At 53.3% G+C, this 19,457-nt stretch overlaps 2 protein-coding genes and 1 long non-coding RNA gene across 29 annotated transcripts in view; 1 reads left to right on the top strand and 2 right to left on the bottom strand.

The window, feature by feature from the left end:
• CAMTA1 (calmodulin binding transcription activator 1) overlaps positions 1-19,457 on the bottom strand; it is an 857,123-nt gene that overhangs the window by 148,911 nt on the left and 688,755 nt on the right. The window lies entirely within an intron of this gene.
• The window catches only part of VAMP3 (vesicle associated membrane protein 3), a 312,645-nt gene that overhangs the window by 159,699 nt on the left and 133,489 nt on the right, over positions 1-19,457 (bottom strand). The gene's annotated exons all lie outside the window — the stretch shown is intronic.
• LOC142861561 (uncharacterized) lies at positions 1,615-13,690 on the top strand. Its single transcript, XR_012912784.1, has 3 exons — positions 1,615-1,698; positions 10,992-11,072; positions 13,611-13,690. It is a non-coding gene; the product is annotated as an uncharacterized LOC142861561 (long non-coding RNA).

Genomic DNA, 19,457 nt, shown 5'->3' with positions numbered 1-19,457 from the left:
CCATGCCGTAAGCTGAGAGGTTGAGTGCTGACTGCTCTTGCCAAGGGTACCTGCCTCCCCCAGGTCCCCAAGCATCCCAAAGTCAACCTCTGCTCCTCAACTTGGAAATGAGACAAAAATGTTATAGGAGAATTGGCTTGAGGACATCTGCCCCTGTAGCCTGAATAAGCCTGGGGGCATGTGGGCAACCCTGCCCAGGGAAGGTAGGGGGGACAGAGCCCCCAGGAAGAGGGCACCACCCACCTGTGCTTGGGGCCCCCCTCCCTGCTGGACCTGAGGACAAGTGTGGGTCCCACCTGCCTCCACAGGCATGGCCCCCGGGCCAGTGCGTGGCCAACTGTCCAGCTCTGCCAGGAGGAAGGGAAGGGACTGCAATACCCTGACCTCAGGGGCCCTAAAGAAAGAAAAGCCCAGGAGGAGGGAGCAAGATGCCACTGTAGTCCCCCTCCCCAGCCAAACCCTAATCTCATGGAGGAAACAAATGTTAATGGGAAGCACTTAAAATGGAAAGGGAGTCTATTTCTCCTTAACTGTTTCTGGCTGCACAAAATTCTGAGAAGCGATTGAAGGTAAATTGCTTGGTTTTCAATTTTAAGCTGCACTTATCCAAGCACGATCAGTCTTCCCTGATCGTGGCAGAAAATAATAAGCGCCTGATGTGGGGTTGCCCTGGTGCCCAATAACACGGTGGGATCGCATCCCCATTTCATTACGGAAGACAGAGTGCGCTTTAAGCAAGTTTATTGATATGATAAATTGCCCTGTCACTTCCCTTTGGGTGAATCTCCTGCCTCGAGGCTGTTGGCTGGCTCCAGGGGCTGGCATCCACTGGCAGGGGGCAGTGGTTCATCTGGCCATGCCTGCCAGGGGCCTGGTGGTAACCCTGGGGTTACTCTGCAGGGAAGGGACTGCATGGGTCACTATGGCCAGGACTGCTCTCATTGTCCTGGCCTGGAACTGGGGGTGGCTGTGTTGCACACAGCTCGAGAGTCCAAGGTCTGGGGTCTACCAGGCCTGGTTCCAATTCAGGCTCCACTCTGTGACCTTGGGCACACCAACCTCTCAACATCCTCGACTGTACAATGGAGTAGGAATGGCCGTGACGAGGGTTAGACAAATTGGTGCGTGCAGAGCTATGAGTGCAGTGTGATTATGAAGCCTGGGTTGCCGGGGACGACCCCCACACTGTGCAGCATCCTGGCCACTGGTGGGCCAGCCCAGTGACCACCCAGCCCCGTGGAGGCTGCCACACATACTTGAACAAATGAACGAACATCAGAGCCAGGTACCAATGGGGAATTGAGGCTCTGTTTCCCCAGAAGCTATGGCTGTCTGGGCCGGGCAGGAGGGTTTGGGGGAGGTACCAGGTGCTTTCTGTTCCCTTCCAGGAAAAACCATTTTTCACCTCTGAGTCTGACCTCCCAGCTCTGCTCTTTCAGGAGGCTTCTCTCCTTCCAGTGGCCCTTCCCTGGGGAGGCGGTGCTTACCCCAGGTCCCTGCCAGCCTGGGAACCCGACCCACAGACCCTGGGCCAGAGCAGCTGCAGGAAGAGAGGTTCCTGCAGAAGCCGAGTGCTTGGGGGAGTCCAGGTGTCTCGAACCCATTTGAAGTTCTCATCTCTAAACACTTAATATGAAGATAAATGGATCTGAAAGGAGCATTTCCCCCTCAACCATGTAAACACGAAGCAGCAGACGGGTAAGTAACATTAGGCCTGACACGGGGAAGCTGTGAGGTATTACTCACCCTGATAAGTTTAATGTATAATTTAGAAACATATCATCAAAATGGGAAAAAAGGGAAGAACCTCTTAAATAACTCTGAAAGATATTCAGCTCTGAAATCACGGGCAGTTAGAGCTGGGGGTGTGCTGCAAACTGCAGACTCGCTGCAGAGGCACACCCCACACTTCAAGTAATTGGATTTAGATGGATCTGTGAGCAGAGCATGTTAGGAAGGAAAGATTTCCCCTCTCCAGAGGTGGGGAGCTGGGCTAGGGTGGGGGCTCTGCCGGCACGGCAGGGCTGCCTGGAGGAGCCCTCTGGGTGGGGGACCCGCTCACCCGCAGGCCCTGAACTCTCCCCGCAGCTGGACGGATGCGGCTCTCTGGAGCCCTTGCAGCTGCCCTCTTTGACTCCTGCCATGGAGGCTCTTCCCTCTCATCTGGCCTGGGGTGGCAGTGGTGGAAGGTGTGCAGATAGACAGATTGACAGAATGGCCTGGGGACAGGAACAATTCCAGGATTTATGCCCCTACCCTCCTGCGGAGTGGTGTTGGGTGCAGGTGGTATACAAGGTAGGCTGTGATACGGCTTGGGGACATCATAAAGCCCTTCCCTGGCATATCTGGGTGACTTTGGGTCCACAAGCCCCTGTTGGGTGGTGCCACCTCTCCCCCAACAACAGGGTGGGGAGCCCCCATCCACGCCACTGTTGTGCTTCTCTGCCCCATCAGGCAGCACAGGTATTATGAGACTCAGGTCCCAGCTCAGCCACCATGGGACCCACATGACCCCCGCTCAGTATTGGGCCCTTGAACCCATGTTGCCTTCTCTGCCATGTCTCAGGGATGCTGATACCTCCAAGCCCCAACCTCCGATGGCATGAGGATCCAGTGGGATGCCAGGGGAGACAGTGCTGGCCTGGTGTGCCAAGCAGGGGCACCCTCCCAGCCTTTCCAGGGATTTCTGCCTTGGTGATGAGCTGAGGAAGAGGAGTGCTGGGATGGGAGGGAGGCTGCAGGGCCACAGGCACTGGGGTGTCACCTTGGAGCAGCAGTTCACAGCCTGGCCACTGCTGCCACCCCTGGGCTTGTCCCGGGCTCTCGAGTAGTCAGCCGCAGACAGCCAGGGTGTTGGTGGGGTTAGAAAGCTCCAGGTGGTTTTAACGTGCCTCTAGGGTTCAGCACTGCACAACACCTTTGCCCTGCAGGACATGTGGACTTTATCTCAGGTCCCCAGGGAGAGTCCAGATAATGCGCCTTTTCCTATAAGAGGGAGGACTCGGGCATTTGAACCAAGAACATTTCCCTAATTTCTGGGGTTTTATCTCCAGAGTGTGTCCATAGCCACCTCTTGTCTGCTTAAACTCAAGCTGCCAACCCCCAGCTCATGCTGAGATGCAGTTGCAGGAAGGAACTGCCCACGCTTGTGGGTGCCCAGGTCCCCAGGCATGGACACAGCTGGCTTCCTGGCTGGAAGTGGGCACCCCCATCCCCACTCCTCCAGATACTCTGTCCCCACTCATTCCTGGGGCCCTATCTCCCTGGGAACTGCCGTGACCACATGCCTTTCCCAAATGTTATGGGGATTTCTGGCATGTATTCTGCCTTGCCCGTGAGCACTCCTGCCGAGCTGTCCCTGCAGCACTGGGAACAGTCCAGCTGAGGACTAGACATGCTTACACAACCGAACCCCACAAACAAGGGAGGAGTGGCCGGGAGGGGAGGTGGGGGCTGGCGTGAGCACAGGCCCCGAAGCAGGAAGCTGCAGGTACTGTAGGGGTGGATGAGCCGTGTCCTCGGCTTGCCTAAGGAGTAACATTGGTCTGCCCCCGTTCTCTTGCATGGAGCTCCCAGGATGCACAAACTGGGGACCGCAAGTGCTGGCTGTCCCCCCATCCCTTGAGGCCCTCTGCTGTCATCCTCCCAAACCCCATTTTGTGCTCGTAGCCAGCGTGATTCCGAGTTCCTCTTCTCCTCACTCCCCAGTGAAACCCCAAGCCCTTACTACACCAAAGGCTGGGCCCATCTGCTCCTGGTCACCTCTACCTCTTCATTGACTCCTTGTACCCTCCTTAGGCACCTGCTGGGGGTGCTGGCCTCCTAGCTGTTCCTCAAACATGCCACACACACTTCCACCTCAGGGCCTTTGCACACGCTCTCCCCTTTGCCAGGATCACTTGTCCCTGGGTATATTCACAGCCTGCTTTCTCACCTCACTCAGATCTTGCTCAGATGTCACCTCTGCAGGGGACTCTTCCGGGCTACTCTATCCAAAACCCCTGGTACTCCTTTCTTTACTCTGCTATGTTGTCGTTACGGCATTTATCACTATCTGAAATTATATTACAGGCCTACAATCCAATTCCAAAATCCATAAAGCTCTGAAAACCAAAAGCTTGTTCATAACTCATTTGGTGGCAAAACGTGACCTGAACTGATGTGAGGCTATTTATAGCCTTGGTTCATCCCTCTTCATGTGAATATTCATACCTTTTGCCACAGAAACATTAATGCATTTGAATATGGGGAGCTACTCCACACCCTGCTGGGGACGTTACATAATATATGGTCTGTGCACCACACTGAGTTGCTAAGATGCAAAGTCTGAAGGCTCCAACCAGTTTCCAAGCCTCGGCACTGGTTTTGGCATTGCGGGGCAGAGACCTTTCTGCTGGGGGAGCTGCCAGGCACTGCACGATGTTTACAGCTTCCCTGGCCTCCCCCCACCGGATGCCAGTGGCACCTTCCCCTGAGCTGTGACAACCAGTAGTGTTTCCAGACATTGCCAAATCACCTCCAGCTGAGGACCACTGGCCTAAGTACACCCAGCCTTAGTTGTTTCAAATAAGGGATTGTGGATGTCTCTCTAGTTATCTGTTTACTTACATGGAATGTAAACTCCATGGGGCAGAAATCCTGTGTGTTCCTTTCTCTGTGGTATCCTCCACATCTGGTGGTGTCTGTGGCGGAGTTGGCACTTAATTCTGACAGTGCCTCCTTTGACCAAAACTCTAGTAAGCCTCTCCTGAGTCCTCTGCATGGCTAGATCCAAACACAGGGTTCCCTCTCTGTCCTTGTAGAATTCATTTAGAGCAAGAATCCTATTGTCTTCTTAGCAGAAACCCCCACTCTTGGCATCTGACCACCGTGATATATCTTATCACCCCTGCCTGCAAGTCAGTTTCCCCAGAAACCCTCATCCTTGGCCAGACTCTCAGTTTCCATCCACTGCCCCCCACCCTACTCCTTGGTTATGAATCCCCACTTGTCCTCGTCGGCACTGGAGCTGAGGCCAATGTCCCCTCCACTGCAAGACCCTGTTGCAGTAGTCCCTGAACCTATCTTCATGCACCCTGGGATCAAGAGTGCCTTGCCGTCTCTAACAAGTGTCATGAGAATTTTTTTCTTTAACAATACATACGAGTTGCATAAAGAAATAAAGGAGTATATGGTTCCTCTAGCAGGCACCTGGGGGTCTCTATCCCAAGGGCTGAAGGTTCTTAAACACCCTCCTCCCCTGAGCAGAGTCATGGACACCCTGTCCCATCCTGGCTTGTCTCCAGGGATGTGATAGCACCCCTAAGAGTTTGGGGCCCCAGGAAGCCACATGGCTGACCTTAGACTGTTGATCCTTAGAGCGGGGACAACAGTCTGTGTCTACCTCTTGGGAGATAGTGCCTTATAAATGCTAGACACCCATCACTGTATGGAGTCAAATTTCCCTTGACCTTCTCGTGCACAAGGTAGGGCCTCATGGGTCAGGGTGGACTTGGAGAGGGACAGATGCTCAGGTGCTCCACAGGGTCTGGTCATCGACAGGCTGTGGGGAGGGGGTGGGGGTCCTTGAGAAACTCTAGGCTCTGGCGTTTGTTCTGGTAGAAGGTGCTATACACTTGTCAACTCACCTCACGGGCTGTGCGTCTTTGTTAACCCTACGACAACCATGCCAGAAATGGGAAGCATTCCTCTGCTCTTGTAAAAGATGAGGAAATGGAGGCATGGCTTAACGGAGGTGCTCAAAGCCCCCCAGGAAGGCAGAACTGAGCTGTTTGAACTCCAGAAACAGTGCTCCTTCCATTCCAGAAATTCCAATGAGAGGATGCCTGCTCTCTCTAGGGCGAGAGTTGCAAAGGCCTGGGCAAGGGGCCCACACAGGGCTGGCGTGGAGGCTTGTCCTTCAGGGCTGCGAGGCCCTCTCAGCCTGGCCCATCTCGGAGGGCTCGTTCACAGCGGGAAGGAGGGAGCCCCTGTTGGCAGCTCACAGGCCTTGGGTGGGTCTCACCTCCTGATTTCTGGCACCCGGCCCGGCCATTGTTTCTGTACTTTCTCCAAATTAAAAACTCATTGCTGCCCCTTCCTAGGTAAAAAGAGTTAATTTTCAATTCCAGTGCGTGGGAGGGTGTCCCCGGGGAACAGAGTAATGAAGCCGCTAGTGCTAGTTGCAAAACAAATAGATAAATCAATGTTTCAATTTTCTCCATGTGCGAGAACGGCCACTGTTGCTTAGCAATTCAGAGAACATTACCGTGGGCTCTTTCGAGGCAGCCATAAATGCCGCAAAAGTTGCTGGGGTTTGAGCCATATTAGGGCAAAAAGCAAACTTATGTTCTCAGGGTGCAGCTGGCTGGAGCCAGGGAAAGGGCCGTTTCCAGGAAGCACCTTTCAAACCCGTCCTCTCGCACACAGCACCCAGCGGGCGGAGGGTGAGACCCCCATGGACAGGCAGGCGGGGCAGAGCCACAGGTTAGGGTTGGTTCTCGCCATGCAGGTGAGGCTGCTCTGACCCTTCTGGGCTGACCCTGGAGGAAAAGTCCTGCCTTGCATAGACTCAGAGACCCCAGCCCAGGGTGCCTCCAGCTTTAGTCCTGTGTACAGCGATGCTGCCAACCACGTCATCAGGCCCCGCTCTCTTGATCCCACCCTTCCTGTGGCTCCCCAGCACCCTGGCACGGAATTATCAAGAACCACGCACTCTACAGCTGCACTTTACTAAGCTCTGCAGTCATCTCATTTTCTCAGCAACCTTTTGGGACAGTTTCTATTATCATCCCCACTTACAGATGAGAAAACAGAGGCCCGGTAAGGTTATGTGACTTTCCCAAGGTCACACAGTCAGCACAGGGTGTTTCACACTGTATTTCACTGAGCGCCCACTGAGTGTGGGCCTTGTGATGGGCATAGGCTTGGGGGATCTTGGCTGAGAGGGGATACCCCAACCTCCAAAACCAAAGAGTCAAACCTCAAGTTCACGTTTGACCAGCAGCTGAATCTAGGAGATGAAGCATGTGAGGGGTTTTGCACAGAGTCAGGCCTCAGGGCCAGGTGCCCAGGGACGTTTGGCCTATGGGCCACAGTAGCCTTTGGCGTCACCCAGAATGAGTGGTATTATCAGTCCCTGACACAACTATCCCAAAAAATGGGAGGGCCTGCCACTCGTTAGTGGCTGCTCCATGTGTGGGTGTCCTATCTGCCACCTGCCCTCAGGAAAAGGACCATGTGTCTCTGAGGTCCCTATAGTGTCTGCTGTGCCCACTGTGTGACCTTGTCATGGCTCTCATCAGCCCCGTTGACTGTCTTCCGTCTCCTGCCCCAGGTGCCCCACACTCATAGGGCTCCCTTCTGGAAGGTTCCTCTCACCTCTCCATGTGCCCCCACCCCCGGCACCTCTAAAGGTTCAGGCCAGATGCTGGCCCTCCCCCAGGTAACCCTGGCAGGACCCCCAGGTTGGGGCCCGACCAGACAGACCTTGGTGGAAGCTTCTCTGCAGCTGCCTCAGTTTGCACATCTGTCTCTGCTCTCGGCCTCTCTGGTCTAGGAAGCCCCAGCACCTAACCCTGTGCCTGACCCAGAGCAGAGGCCAGACGTCAATGTGCCAGCTGGCCAGGTAGGGCTTGGGTTCTGCTGAGCAGGTCCACCTTGCCGCCACTTCTCTCAGCAAACACCACTCATATGCCATGGCCCAGACTAGAGAACTGCACCAGCCATAAAGTCAGTGGCCAGGGAGCCAGAAATATGGCCAGTGGCCATACTTCTCCAGAATGTAAGACAGTAAACTTTGGAGGAAAATCAACTACAACTAAGATCTTGGCTCTGCCACCCCCAGATGCTGAGACCTTGGAAACTGGCCTTCTGGGCCTCACTTTCCCCTCCCACATGGTGGCAGGTGACACTGGTGCCTCAAGGTTCCCTGAGGTCATGCTGGGATGACCAGGGTCCTCCACTGATGCCACCACTGTGGTGACTGTTGTTGACCTGGTGTGGCTCTGCTTTCTTTCCGGAAGCCTATCCTAGGCTGGCATGACTGCCCCAGGCCAGGCTAGGGATGTCAACCACGCACTGCTCGGAGTGTCCAAAGACTTGGGCCAGATGTCCTGTCCCCGACGTGAGGAGTATGAGAACGAAGGGCAGCCTAGGTACCACCAGAAAGTGCCTAATTCCCCAGGCACATCCCTCTCCGTTCTTGAGTTGGCCAACGCCCCCTCCTCAGCCCCAGGTCTCCAAGTGGCCTCTCAATGCAGGAGGATACACCTTTCTGCCTATGGCTACTTCCATATACCTGGGGCTTCTGAAGGGAGAAGGGGACAGTTGTGTTGTCTGGAGCAGGGGTGGTAGTGGGAGAGCCCCCATGGAGATGGTCTGAAAGCCTTTGCCTCTGCTGCAGGTTGAATGTGACCCCAAAGTTCAGGTGTGGGAAACTTAAACCCCCATGTGACAGTGGTGGGAGGTGTGTCCTAATGAGAGGTGATTAGGTCATGAGGGCTCTGCTGGCAGGAATGGATTGATGTCATTGTGGAGAGAGTGGGTCTCTTGCTCTCTCGTGCTGTGTGATGCTTTCTGCCATGGGATGACGCAGCAGGAAGACCCTCACAGGATGTGGCCCCTCAACCTTGGACTTCTCAGAGCTGTAAGTTACTCAGTCTGTGGTGTTCTGTTGGCACACCACAAAGCAGACTGAGCCAGCCCTGCTCATGGGCATGGCCAGCCATTGCCAAGGGAATGGGAGCAATGTGGGTGGGTGTGTGTTAGTGAGGGCTGAGGGTAAGTGCACTGGCCTGTCCCCAGTGGTGTATGTGGGACCCAGCCTCCACACCATCTGACCCCAGAACCTCTGGACAAGAAGCCTTTCTAAGAAAGGTCCCTGAGAGAGCTGGGGGATGGGAGGCGAGGCATTTGGCTCTGTTCTTGTTGCTCTTGGCTGCCTGGAACATCCAGGATCTTGGTTTTCCCTTTGTGAAATTGGATGTCACAGAATTGTTGGCACACATGACTCGGGGGCAGACCACACTCCTACGTCTGACCCTCCAACAGGACCCAGAGCTGGGGGTATCTGAGTGTGACCACCTAGCTTCCCTTAGTGAACTTTCCTAAGTTGTGTTTCAAGAGAGATGTTAACAGGTGTGTGTAGGAAAAAAAACCAGTCATCAGGTCCTTTTGGAAACAAAGGTTCACAGTCAAATGTGTTTGGGAAACAAACACGTTATCTCCTTGCCTGGGGATTCACAGTGTGATATTAGCATGTTAAAGGGTCTGGGGAAACCCATCAAACTTTGTTCTTTCCAGTGCTCCCCAAAGTCATCTGACTGCAGAACCCTGTTTTTGTGGGACAGAAAATAACAGTGACCTTGAAATACAGTTTTGGAAATGATGCTCTGGGCCAGGGATTCACAAACTATAGTCCTGGGCCAAATCTGGCCAACCACCTGCTTTTGTAAATAAAGTTTTATTGGAACACAGCAGCCCATTCATTGATGCATTGTCTATGGTGGCTTTCATGCTACAATGGCAGAGTTGAGGAGTTGATACAGAGACCACAAGGCAGAAAATTCTTACTATCTAGCTCTTTAAGGCATAATTTGCTGACACTTGCTTTAAACCAAGGCCTTATCAGACCATTTTGAAGAAATGCAGGCTGGCATGGGTGTAAAGAGTACCAACTCATTTACCACTAGGAGATCTGTAGTTAGGAAGGAAATCTGATGCTAAGAAAAGGGCACCCATATTCCAAACAAAACCCTGTTTCTGGGTCTGGATAGGACTTTCCTCCAGGAGGGCCGATGAGTGAGAATGCTCAGAGCAGGTAAAATCTCTGATGCATCACAGCACCCATTAGAGGGAGCCGTGGTCTAGGTAGGGGACAAGGAGTAGGTGACCTTGCCTCCGTGAGAGAGGCCGGGAGAGGTTGGGGTTTCTTATTAAGGGTCATCAGTCTTAAAATAAATAAACACAGCTGGAGGCAGTTTTCAGTGATGGTGCACCTTGCTCTACACACCAGATGTGCTTCTAGAGAGAGGCCACAGTCCTCGATGGGCACAGGTGACAGGGATCTGGGGACCATCCCCTCCAGGCCTCTGCTCTCAGGGCTGTCAGCACCAGTGCTCAGGGAGAGCACTACACTGTCCTATTGATCCTTCACATGGATCAGTCGCCAAGTCTTGGAGCTGCTGTGTTCTCAATAAACTCATCCCCTTCTCCACCTTCAGAGCCATAAGACAGATCCTTCTCAGCAACTGCCCAATATTTGCAACTGCCAACCCCCCGTCCTCCTACCTCCCTGCTCTGGTGGGTCCTACACACCTGCCAGGCAGTCCTCTCTACAGTATGACTTTTGGGGTGTCATTCCCCACCCCCAGGGATCATCTCTGGCTCTCTTGTTAGTGCTGCTTCTCTAAACTGCAGTGCCTGCTTCAGCACTCTCCATAACACGGCACCTCAATCCATTCACATCTCAAGTGTCTTGGTCCACTCAGGCTGCTATAACAGAATATCATAGTCTGGGTGGTTTATGAACCATGGAAATTTATTTCTCACAGTTCTGAAGGCTGCAAATTCCTAGATCAAGGTGCTGGCAGATTTGGTGTCTGGTGAGAGACCATTTCCGGGTTCATAGATGGCAGCTTCTCACTGTGTCCTCACATGGTGGAAGGGGTGAGCGGTATCTCTGGGGCCTCCTTTATAAGGGCACTAATCCCATTCATGTAGCTTTGCTCTCATGACCTAAATACCTCCCAAAGGCCCCACCTCGCCATCACATTGGTGATGAGGATTTCAACATGGGAGTTTTGGGACACAAGTGTTTAGTCCATATCACCAAGACACTTAATATTCTCCCAGCCTGGTGCTGAGCTCCCTGCAGTGAGGCCCGTCTACCTGCTCTCACCTTGACCACCCCTCTGCCACCTCCCTCCCCGAAGTCTCCAGGAGGCAGGGACTGGGTGAGCCCTTAGCAGTCACTGAGGACAGGTCACCTTACAGCCAATTTCCCTTTCCAGGAAGATTCCCTTCAGCTTTCTTCCTTCCCAGGGGGCTCATTCCAAAGGGATGCAGGTGTCTCTACTTAGCTGATATGACAGGTAAGTGACAGGTGTGCCTCACCTTCCCCTGCCTATACCTGCACAGACATTGCTAATCAATCACAGCACTTTTCCCCCTAAGCCAGAACTCAGACCACCCCTTGACAAATGTTATTAGAAGTGCTGAACCCTATTTCATGGTTTAGCTGGGGTGAAAACTGAGGCCCTGGGAGGGGAGGTGACTGACCCAAAGTCCCATGGCCATTTGAGGCAGAGCCAGACTTAGATCTGTTCTCATCCTGGCCCAGGGCTCTACACACGACAAGCCATCTGCAAACTCCAGACCCACGTCTGTAAGTTGGATCCTGCCTCAAGCAAGCAGGAGACACTTAGCTGCACAGTAGCCTGTGTTTATGGAATGAGGTCTGACCCCCTCTGTGCCTATCTGTTTGGTGGGTATGATTGTGGTGGGCTAAAAACAGGCAGGTGTCCATCCAGACAGCCAGAGTTGGGGCAGTGTTGAGGAGAGGAGTTGGATGCAGGGGCACAGCCCCGGCTACTGACTCAGGGCACCTTGGCCTTGACTCCCAGCTCGTAGGCGCAGGAGGCTCAGCAAATAACAATAAGAAAGACGTCTGCTGGCACTTATTGAGCATTTATCATTGGCCAGAAACAGAGCCCAGCACCCAACACAAGTTACTTCCTGTGCTCCTCACCACTGTCAGAGGCAGCAATATTAGCCCATTTTATAGATGAGACCGCAGAGGCACAGAGAGAAGCAGGATTTTGCTGAGACAGAGGCAGGGAACATGAGTGAAGCAGCAGCCCAGAGCTCAACATGCTGGGATAAGCGCTATTATTGGTCTACACTGCCATCTTTGCCTGGCGAGGCCCCAGGGTGGGTCTGGGGCCTGTTTAATGAAACTGGCAGCTGCACACCAAGTTGGCTGGAGTCCGGGAGAGCCTGAAGCCCTTGCCTCATTGCAGCCAACCTGACCCCTGGTCTCTCTCTGCCTGACCCCTGAGAATCTAACGACCTTCCCCAGGAAGGCAGAGGGCTAAGGGTGGGCTGGTCTGCTTGGCAGTGGACAGCACTGCCCGGGGAGACCTGCCCGCATGGTATCAAGAGGGAGCTGAGTAAACAGCCCTCTCTCTCCGGAAAACAACACTGCTGATCCTGGAGTTAAAAATAGAGGCATATCGATCGGGGGCCTGTGCCCAGCGCAAGTTATCAGGGCTTCATTGGCAAAATGACTAGCCTGAGTCAGCCCCTCAGGTAATTTATTTTTCCACTCAGCTGGCCAGGGAGCGTCCCCCACATATCCTGGGTTGTGCAAATGAGGCACCACATGTTCCCTAGCACCACGGCTCTCTTGCCAGGGCACCCCAGCCTGGAGGTGGGCAGGGGAGGCTGCCTTTCTTCCTGGCTTGGTCCAGATACTGCCCAGTTTCCCCAGTAACTAGTAACAATTGGCAAGGTCTGCTCAGAAAGACAAGATTGCAGCCCCAGCCCGAGGCTCAGAGCTCAGCACGGGACTCCTATTACTACCTGCATGGCTCCACTGGTGGGGGGAGCCCCGAACCCTCTCTCCGCACTGATATAATAGAAGTCAGACCCGGTGCCTGCCCTGGGTGGGCTTCAGGCTTCCTGGAGAGGATCCCAGGCCACGGGGATGAGTGAGGGGACCAGGCACTTGCTTATCTGCCAAAGACCTGGAACCATGTGGTTTCCGAACCCATGCCTTGCCTGGGAGTGCAGGGTCCCCTCCATGTGGACCCCTTTAGGCTTCCTCTTCCCCAGGGCATCACATCCATCTGGCATGCAGGTGTTACCCCTTAGTGGGTATTGGGCTGAATAGTATCTGCACAAAATTCATGGCTACCTGGAAGCTCAGAATGTCACCTTACTTGGAAATAGGGCCTTTAAGATGAGGTCATGCTGCATTAGGGTGGTCCTAGATGCAACAGCTGGGAGACACCCAGAGACACAGTGGGAGAAGGCCTTGTGGAGACACAGGCCTCAGAGAGCAAAGTTATGAAGCTGTAAGCCAAGGGGTTCTGGGGACAACCAGGAGCCACCAGAGACTGAGAGAGGCTTGGCACACATTCTCCCTCAGAGCCCCTGGAAGGACCCAACCCTGCCCAGACTTTGATCTTGGACTTCTGGCCTCCTGAACTGAGAGAATAAGTGCCTGTTGTTTTTAAGCCACCCAGTCTGTTATGGCAGTCAGGGGTCAATGTTCCCTTCATAGAAATGCTACCAAGCCCACGCCAGGATGGTGGGGAAACAAAGGCAACCCCTCTACCTCCTGGCTTGGAGTCAGAAGTGCTGCAGCTGACAAGCAGTTCACTTTCTAAAGCCTCCATTTCCTCCACCTAAAATGGGAACAATAATCCAACCCCACGGGTGGACTGTGTCCACCTGGGTGGAAGAGCTTTGTAAACTCCACAGTGTGCCCAACTGCGAGGGTGATGGGGGTTCTGGGGTGCAGGGCCCTGGTGCAGTGAGGGCTAAGCAGGTGCCTTGGCAGATGTTTCTCTCCAGTTTTCCAGGGATCCCCAGCGTGCTAACCCCACTCCTGTGTGCTGCTCCATTAGGTTTGCCTGGTGCAAGGACTTGAGCTCTGTCCAGGGGGCTACAGTGCAGAACCAGAAACACGAATATAGCTTAAAATGAAGACATTGCTTCCTGGCAGAACACAGTCAGGAGGGAGGCATTGGTGAGTTTGTGCACTGGCTGCCTGTTCTCCAGAAGAGCTGGGGCTGGGCTGAGCCTGAGCTGGAGGGAAGGGGGCATCTGTACAAAGAGCTGGAGCACAGATGTGGTTTCTTACCAGTCTGGGCTCTTGGCTAGCTCTGGCAGCCTTTCAGTTTTGTCTTCCATTTCTCTTCTGTCTTTAGCAACCTTCCTTCCTGCTATGGTCTGAATGTTCGTGTCCTCCCCAAAACTTATAAGCTGAAACCTAAACCTCAAGATGACAGAATCAGCAGGTGGGGACTATGAGAGGTGATTAGGTCATGGGCATGGAGCCCTCACGAATGGGATGAGTGCCCGTATAAAAGAGAAAGAGGCCCAAGAGAGACCCCTCATCCCTTCTACCATGTAAAGGCACAGCGAGAAGATGGTTGTCTGTGAGCCAGAAAGCCAGCCCTCAACAGACATGGAATCGTACCTTGATCTTGGACTTCCCAGCCTCTGGAACTGTGGGAAATACATTTCTGTTGTTTAAAAGCTGCCCAGATCATGGAATTGGGCTATAGCAGCCCAAATGACTGAAACAGGTGGTGGGTATGGATTGTCGCAGGGTACTTACAGGCCAGGCTCTAGGAGGGACACCTGCCACCCCATTTAATCCTCACAACTTCTAGTGACTGAATGACTACCCCTGTTTCCCAGCTGAGGAAACTGAGGCTCAGAGAGGTTTAAGAGCCTCCTGACGTTACCCAGCCAGTTCACGGGGCAGCCAGAGTTAATTCCCTTTTCTGACTCCCCACTCTGAATATACCAGGACAACACTGATTTCCCACTGGGTGGGAGGTGGTGGAGAGCAGAGGTGAGGCCCTTCATATCCACCTGGGGGAATGGGAGGCCTGGCAGGGTCTATACTGACACAGCAGGAGCCCAGCAGGTCCTGGGCCTTGGTGGACAGGGCAGTGCCAGCCTCAGAGAACAAACTGGATTACCAATCAGCAAGATTCCCACTGACCTCCACATTTAGGAGACAGCTTAATGGCACTAAAGGAATTTCCTTAATGAAAAGCTGATATCAGAACAGTTTCCAGGGCCCTGGCTCAGGTCATATGCAGCCCAGCTCCCCTCAACTGGTGGCTGTTGACATCGGGGCTGGCCCTTGGCATGAGCTCAGGCTGGCAGGGCTTTGCCTGGCTTCCCCTCCCCATGTTTCCTCCCTCCACCCTCCCAGCCCTGAAGTGCTAGGTGCTCCAACCTCTCTTAAAGGGCCCTAACTCTTGTTACAGTGTAAACGACCTATGGCAAAATGTGGGGACCCTCTCAGGGAGGCTGCATTTCACCAGGGATCTAAACAGAAGTTGGGAAAGAACACCCCTGGTGAACTTCAGGATTGGGTCAGAAGAAAAAGGTGGAATGAGGGGCACCTGGTCCTGCAGAGAACTTTGGGATCCACAGGGGAGTCCGGTCCCCCTCCTGAGGACTCAGTAGGATTAAGCAAAGTGGCCTCAAGGCCTCCCAGGATCCCTAACTACCAAAGCAAAAGCCATTTTACATCAAAATACTGTCTTCAATAAAGCAGTGAAATGGATTATCATTTTAGAAACTTTTCCATTAAGAGTTTAAATGGTTAGTTTGCTGAGCAGGAAAACTCACTTCCTGAGTGTTTCCCAGACCTGACCATGGCAGCTGGGATTCGGGCTGCAGGGACTGGGATCCAGGGTGGTACCATGGTGGTGATGATGGTGATGGTGATGATGATGACGGTGGTGGTGGTGATGATGGTGATGGTGATGATGATCATGGTGGTGGTGGTGATGATGGTGATGGTGATGATGATCATGGTGATGGTGGTGATGATGGTGATGGTGATGATGATGGTGGTGGTGGTGGTGATGATAAATATTTATTGATCACCTTTTATCTTTCAGGAAATATTCTAAGTTTTCCAACTCTCTTAATTCCTGCAATAACCCAATTAGGTAGGTGATAGTATTATCCCCATTTTACTGCTATGGAAACAGACAATGAGAGTTTAGAGGAGTTAGTGGTGACAGAGCTCGGCTGTAATCCTGGTTTATTTAGGACTAGAATCCTCCCTCTTCACCTGTCAGTGGATGGTGAGTGAGCACAGGTGTGAAGTCCATAGACTGCCCGTCCAAGTCACCCAAGCAACAATATACAGATTCCAGAGCCACTGCCAGACTCTCTGAGGCCACGGCCTGGGGATGTACATTTTTCATGAGGTCGTGGGCTGATTCCAGTACAGACAATGCAGGACCTTGGTGGGGAACTGCTGGGCAAAAAACCCACTAGGATGTCAGGCTGGCACAGGGGTTGGGGGCCTACTGGCTTGTCTCCAAAGCACATGTCCTGTCCATCCACTGCTTTCCCTGTCCACTGCACCACCTGTGCAGATGCCATCCCTGTCCTGCTGCAGCTCAGCTGAGAGCTTGTGAATATTCCAACCTGCTCCCCAACACTGCTTCTGCCTGTCATTCAGACATACATGTGTAACTGTGTGTCTAACATGGTGGCCCTCCTCTAGGTGGCCTTCCCTTGTCCTCTGGGCTCCCCGTGTGCGTGTCCTGCCTGCCCTGGTCCTCCTCACCATCACGTCCTGTCCCCTGTGGGTGTGACTGCCCTGCTCTTGGGAGGTGCAGCTCTCCTGACCCCAGAGTCTTCCCCTGCTATCCCTGGTGGCCTCCTTCTACTCTGTTAGATCACTGGAAATGTCACCTCCACAGAGGGACTTCCTGAGCCACACTCCTGGCAGTGGAGCCCACCTCCAAGTTATTGTGCACACTCATGCCCCCCCACCCCGAGGGATGCTTGCCCGCTAGCCTTGTTTATATACCTTGCGGCTGTGTGCTCAGTGCCCCTCTGCCCCAGAGTTTGCCCCAGGCTGAGCCACACAGGGGACCACACAGAGTCCCTGCTTTCATGAACCTGCTGGTTTTCAGTTCCTAGCAGCAGGTGAGATCCATGAGACTGGTCCATGTTTATGCCCGTGTGGGCACAGAGGGGCACTTGGGAGTCTGTCAGGTGAACGACGGTGTGTGAAGTGCTCCCTGTACCAGCTGCAAGGATTTGGGGCTTGGACTGGTGTCCCCGTCTCATGTGCCCCTAGGATCAAGCCCACCAGACATAGAAGAGCAGGTCTGGGCAACTCATCACTTGCACCTCAGGACATGAGGGGCCTGAAGCTAAGAGACTTACTAAGTGTGATGTAGCCCAAGAGGGACCCAAGGACCTGGTCACCTAAGGAGGCCAATTGGCCTAGCTGGGCTGAGGTCTGGGCTTCACATTGGCTTTGACCAAACCTGGGAAGCTGTGACAGTGAGATTTCCTTGGAGCTGGGCCTCCTGTTTGTTGCTTAGGCCCAGTTCTCTCTGCTTGTTGACAACCATGGAAGGGAGGGAGGCAAGATGGGGGCTGGCAGGAAGTTTGGCAGGGGCTGGGCCAGGGTCTCTTTGGTATTCTGAGCAGTGCCTGGAACTCAGTGGGTGCTTAATAAATGTTTATTATGAGCAATAAAACCAATCTTATTTACACCAAGCATTTCTCCAAAGGCTGCTTTACATACTTAAAAATAACCTTCGTCATCTTTTTCAATATCCTCCAGAGATAGGGTAGACTCTTTGCAGCTTACAAAAGGAGGGAAAGGCTGAGAGAGGGACAGTGAGTTACTTGGGGTCACACAGGGACCCAGCCCAGCGTGCTCCAGGCCCCTTGTCTCCAGTCTCTAGGGAGCACATGACACAGGAAAATCTCCCCTTTCCTTCTAAAGTAGTTTCACGGAGCTATGGACTGAATCAAGGGCTCCTCGCAAGATCCATATGTTGAAGCCCAGATACCCAATGTGACTGTATTTGAAGACAGACCTTTTAGGAGGTAATTAAGGTTAAATGAAGTCCTGGGGCAGAGGTCCTAGTTAAATAGGGTTAGTGGACTTATAAGAAGAGGATGATCCTCTCTCTCTCTGCCACATAAGGACATGACGAGAAGGCGGCTATCTGCAAGCCAGTAAGAGAGCCCCCACCAGACCCCAACCATGCCAGTATCCTGATCTCAGTCTGCTAGCCTCTAGCACTGTGAGAAAATAAATGTCTGTTTTTTTAGCCACCCAGTTATGGTGTTTTGTTATGGCAGCCCGGGTAGACTAAGACACAGGGGCAAGACAAACAGGGTAAAACGGTCTCAGAATATACCCAGGAATTCCTTTCCCCAAGGAGCTTCATGGAGTGAAGGTCTCCAGGCAGCCTCTCCCCAGCAGCAGGATATGGCTTTCCTGGGGTGTCAGCCAGGGGGGCCCAAGAGAGTTCGAGGGAGATGTTGGGGCCCACCCAGGCTCTGCCACCCTGCCCTGCCCAACCACCATTTGGTGTCCCTGCAGAGCTGGGACCCCTGGGGAAAGCTCAGCCCCTGATGTGGATGCAAAACCCTGTCCTCTCCCCATAGCCTCGTCCCTCTACCAGGTGGGCTGGAAGCCAGGACATCCCTGGGGCCCAGCTGGCTGGGTCAGCTGCCCAAGCCTAGCACCCCTAGGCCCTGACCAACCCCCCACCCCTGGCTTAGGGCCTCCCCTCACTGCCTCATGGCCTGCCTTGCCCCCTCTTGAGAGGCCCATGGGCCCTGAGGCAGTGCCATCTCTCTGGCCCTCCCTGGGTGACTCTGTGGAAGGAGGAGGGGCAGGAGATTCTGCCTCAGCCCCAGGGATCTTCTGGCAAATGGAGGTGGGGGGTGGAGGCATACCTAGGTGGCACAGGATCCTCATTGACCTCTCAGACTCTCCCATCTGTGTCCTTTCTGTTTTTTCTCCTCTATTTTCTCTCTCCCCTGCTTCCTCCTTCTCCTGCCATATTTTTTTCCACACCCCTCTTTTGTCCATTGTCTCTCGTTGCCACCTCCCTCAAGCCTCCTCCTGCTTCGGTCTCCATCTCCTTCCCATCTTGCTCCCCCTCCTCTGCTCCAAAGGCCTCCCAGGGCCCCTCTGTCCTTCCCTCCCAAGCCCTCTCTCCACCCAGACCGGGAGGGCAGAAGGGCTGAAGAGCTTCTTGATAATAGCTGTGTCTGGAGACCACATGCATGCACACACTCATGCATGCACACATACGTGAACACATGTACCTGTGCACATGCACACACACAAGCACACATGTGAACACAATACATGTGCACATACACAAGCACACAAATGAACACATGTACACATGCACATGCATTTACATAAGCACACACATGAACACACATACATACACACATGCACCCACACACAAACACACATATATACATGCATGCACACACAACACACACGTGAACATATATACATGCACACATACACACAAGCACACACAAGTGAACACATGTACATGTGCACATGACACACTCACACAGCATGCACACCCACACATGAACACACACTCCCAACTCTTGTTTGCACCCTCTCACTTTTGGTTCGTGGAGCCATCCCAGGAAATGGGATGAAGGAGGCTGTTTTCCAACAGGGGTGGGGAGTTTAAAGAGCTTCTAAATAAACGAGCTCTCAACCACTTACACAGCAAAGGTGCACCCTGGATAATTACTTTTCAGAGTTCACTGTAAACCGCAGAACGTAAAATCCCAAGCAGCTGTTCCTCCCACGGCCCCTTACAAATCACATCAGCAGCGATAATAGCGACAGGGCGCCATCTCCGGGAAGGGGAAGATTAGAGCCAAGTTAGCGTTTCCTCCCCAGGGAGCAATTCTTGCCTTGG

Source organism: Microcebus murinus, chromosome 2 (assembly GCF_040939455.1).
Source record: "Microcebus murinus isolate Inina chromosome 2, M.murinus_Inina_mat1.0, whole genome shotgun sequence".
Lineage (NCBI taxonomy): Eukaryota > Metazoa > Chordata > Mammalia > Primates > Cheirogaleidae > Microcebus > Microcebus murinus.
Note: the sequence above shows the minus strand (reverse complement) of the source record. Positions and strands in the feature narration are given on the sequence as shown.